Source organism: Lissotriton vulgaris, chromosome 4_1, assembly GCF_964263255.1.
Source record: "Lissotriton vulgaris chromosome 4_1, aLisVul1.2, whole genome shotgun sequence".
NCBI lineage: Eukaryota > Metazoa > Chordata > Amphibia > Caudata > Salamandridae > Lissotriton > Lissotriton vulgaris.
In genome coordinates this window covers 204,905,362-204,910,026 of record NC_141691.1, presented here as the reverse complement: position 1 = coordinate 204,910,026, position 4,665 = coordinate 204,905,362, and positions in this window count along the sequence as shown.

Sequence of the window (4,665 nt, the reverse complement as noted above, 5' to 3'; positions counted from 1 at the left end):
AAGGGATTTATCTGCATCCTTTGAACCCTTGCCTGTAAAGCCGCCATTTCTGAGCAAGATGCTGTAAACTCTACCTGAATGGTTGATAACGCTGCCACATCATCATCTAAGGTGGCCATTCTGGAATCAGCTCGACGGAGAGGATAAGTCTATTCGTAGGCCGATTATTCTGTCCCAGACCAATCGTATACTCAGGATCAAATCGATGCTCAAAGGGGTCCACCTCTCAACAGCCCCAAGTCTAGATTAGGAAATACAGAGACTTTTGGATGGTCAAGTGGGGGACAGCGGGGAGGGAGACACGTGGATACAATAGAGAATATAGTAATACTCTTCAGGAATATTGAGGCAACTATCATGCCCCCTCTAGCAATACATACATGTTCCTACCACAATAACTACCTGTAAAGGAAGAAAATGCACTCTTACGAACAGGGGAGGTGAGCAGGCGATCTCAGCTCTTTACACTGCATACTGTAATAACAAAACAGGAGACCATATCAATATTCTGATCTCTTGCTGAGCTGGATACACCTATACTAATAAGCTGTACGTATCTCTAATCCTCTACACCTACCCTCTGTATCAGTGAATGATGCCAGGTGATACTTACGAACCGACCACCTACTGCTGACCACTCCCTGTTGAAAGGAAAACACTCAGCATATCCAATATAATCGAAGTATGTAGTAGACTTGTAGGACGAAATACATTTTTTGCCAACATTGAAATGTTAAGGGACTTTCCCTTTTCCAGAGTATCAAGATATGTAATCAAAAGAAACAAAGAATTGTGGATAATCCGGTTCTTCAATAATTGGTCAAACGTGAGAGCACAATAAGCAAAAAATTAGAATGAGTAGTTCATAGAGTTAATGTCACTCTCCAATAGCAATAACGCTACAAGTTAATGTATGCTTGAATAACTCTCCTGCAAGAGTCACTGCAATGGACTCGCCAACAGGGAAGTCTCAATGATCCCCTCCAAAGGTAATAGACCTCACATCAAATGACTAAAGGTCCAGGCAAAAGACAGTGACCTGCTGATTTCCCTCACAAAAGTCCCTATAACCAAAGTACTCGCCAACACAGGGAAAATACAGGCATGAGAAAGTAATGGAAGAAATATCAGCAAGAGCTCGTAGCGGTAGCTTCACAAGCTAAGTTTGCATAAAAAAGGAAAGCGGTGCCCAAGGCACCCTTACCTGACCAGGAAATCAATGAAGCCTAAGAGAAACACTGCCAGAAACCATCACGATATATCCAGAATCATCATCAGCTTCTCTTGCTGGTTCTCCTCCTTTTCCGGGTTTGAGGGACTTCGTGAACAACAGTGCGCAGACGTCAGACATTCTCTGCTTCTGGGAAATGTAGTTCTTTGCAATCCAGCGCTGGCTCCTTCACACGGAGCATGTCGGTGGGCGCTGCAAGTGATCCATGACATCAGGCACTATAAAAAGAACAATCATTTGGAACTTTTGGACCTCCTTACTGGGGAAGAACAACGTGTCTGAGTTCACCTAATCCCACATAATTGAGCAAAGAGTGAGTGTAGCACCGAAGATAAATCGATTCAGAAAAGGGGGTGGTGATGGACAGAGTATCTGAATTAAGCAGAACACTCCTACCCAGTCAATAGATCAGGGCTTGATCCATCACCGATTTTTAGCTCACTGCACCATCCCAGCTCAGAACCTGGCTACATGCAAATTAGTCTGTCCCTGGCCCAGTGCATCATGGGAACAGGGCAGACCAAACTACCAAGCCAATTCTTTTACTGGAAAGGAAACAAGCTTCCGGGGACCGGTTTCTGGCATTACAGCCGTCTTCGGCCCGGCTTGCTTGAATCCTGATGGTGCAGTGAGCAAGGGACTCATGTCTGAGCATACCCTTCCACGCTTGTGGTGGACAAAACGATTCAGAAAGGGGGTGGTGATGGACAGAGTATCTGAATTAAGCAGAACACTCCTACCCAGTCAAGAGATCAGGGCTTGATCCATCACCGTTTTTTAGCTCACTGCACCATCCCAGCTCAGAACCTGGCTACATGCAAATTAGTCTGTCCCTGACCCAGTGCATTCATGGGAACAGAGCAGGCCAAACTACCAAGCCAATTCTTTTACTGGAAAGGAAACACGCTTCCGGGGACCGGTTGTTGGCATTACAGCCGTCTTCGGCCCGGCTTGCTTGAATCCTGATGGTGCAGTGAGCAAGGGACTCATGTCTGAGCATACCCTTCCACGCTTGTGGTGGACAAAACGACTCAGAAAAGGGGGTGGTGATGGACAGAGTATCTGAATTAAGCAGAACACTCCTACCCAGTCAAGAGATCAGATGCCATCTTGGCTTTTTGATAAGTACCCAATCTCTCACTTTCCATGTCATGATCTTGGTAGATCTCTTAAAATTAAATCTTTCCTTGTACTTATTTTGGTAAGACTTAATTTTACTACTCACCTCCTCTTCATTCAAAACAGGATCTTCTATGAGAGGTAACCATCCAGGATTGAGTTTGGACAATGCAACCCTGCCACGCAAGATTTGAAAAGGAGATTCTTTCAGAACAGTATTAACAGCCGTGCGACGAGCCCACCAAGTATCTCTTAAAACATCTTTGAGAGAAGTACTCATCTCGATAGCTCTTTGGACACATGCCTTGACTATTCTGTTCATGCGTTCCGCAAGGCCATTAGCCTGTGGTGCATGAAGGGCAGTTTCTGATGTGTAATTCCATAATCTGTCAAAAATTCATGCATCTCCTGAGAAACAAATTGTACCCCATTATCCGGGATCAAAAATTTGGGGATGCCTTCACTAGAAAATTCATCTTTAAGGAAATCAATAACCACCCATTTAGATGAATAATCTACTAACAAAATAACAAACCTTTCTGCAGGATTCAAAAGATTAAAAGGAACCATAAGGTCTAACTCTAGCTTTATCCATGGTTCCCTTGAAACATGAAAAGGTGATAACGGGGGAGTATTTATAACTTTGGACTTATCAGAGGAAGCACACTGACTATCCATTCTTACCCACCAATACCTCTCACGGAGACGTGACTTGGTTACATTTCTTCCTAAATGTCCTACATGAGCCAAGTTTATAAGTTTGGATTTTAGTGCATTGGGTGGAATTACTCTTTCACCCCGCATAACTTTACCCTCACAAATGGTAAGCTCATTTCTGATGGACCAAAAGGGCAATAAATCAGAGTTCATCATCTTGGTATTAGGCCATCCCTCAATGACCAAACGTGTTATGACAGGAATCAAGAGATCTTCACTCATAGCCTGAATCCATTTGCTTTCCTGGATAGCAGGCTCCTTGACCCAACATACATTTATGATATCACAGTAAGTTGTTTAAGTACAAACTTCAATTGGTGATATAGATAAGCAATTAGCTGCCTTGTTGGCAGAATCACGGAGATAATCAACATGAAAATTATACTCCTGCAGCCCTTCACTCCATCGTTTGAGCCTAGACGTAAGTCTTTCACTCTCCGCATATGAAAATATGTGCACCAAGGGACGATGATCAGATCTTACTATAAAAGGAATGCCCGACAAATAAAACTTAAAATGTTAACAGCCCATACTATGGCCAAGGCTTCCCTCTCAATACATGAGTACTGCTGTTTTGGTTTTTTCAGCGCTCTAGAAGCAAAAGCCACCACACGTTCTTCACCATCATCTAATTGAGAAAGCACAGCTCCAAGACCACACAAACTGGCATCAGTGGTAAGGAAAGTCTTTCTCTTAGAATCAAAATGACCAAGGGTTGGCATTTTACCAATAGCTTGCTTAATGGCACAGAAAGCAGTAGCACACTCAGGTGACCAGATGAAATGCATTCCCTTCCTAAGGAGAGCTCTGATAGGTTCAACTGTGGAGGCAAAAACTTGGAGGAACTTGGCATAAAACTCAGCAAGGCCGAGAAATTACCTCACTTGCTCTTTGTCTGTTGGGGCAGAAGCATCAACAATGATCTTTGCGAGATCTAATTTGGGTCGGATGCCCTCTCCAGATATAACGTGACCCAAATAGGTAACAGAAGACTCTCCTATTTTGCATTTCAAACGATTTACAGTCAAACCTTTTTCAGCCAACCTATGTAATGTCAGTCTCAAAACATTGTCCTGTTCAGAATCATCTTTGCCATACACTAGGATATCATCCTGGAAAACCATATTGTGGGAAATGTCACCCAAGATCATTTTCATAATGCGTCGGAAACAGGAAGCTGTGGAGGCTAACCTGAATGGCATCCTAATGAATCGAAAAGCTCCAAGTGGTGTCACACAGGATGTGAGATGTTTGGAGTCTGGATGGAGAGGAACTTGATGGTAGGCCGAAGATAAATCTAACATGCTGAAAACTTTGGCACCACCTAGCATGTTAATGAACTCGGAAATATTAGGTAGTGGTTGGCGATCAACCCAAATCCACTTATTCAAACTCCTCAAGTCCACACACATCCTAATGTTCTTCCCTCCATCCTTAGGGGCTAAAATCACTGGGGTCAACCATTTGGATGATTCGATTTCTTCAATTACACCTAGAGTAGTTAACCTATTGAGTTCAGACCTCAATGGTTCTAACATCATGTTAGGGACTTTCCGGTACAGCATTTTGTTTTAATACTATAAGGTGTTCACAGTCTT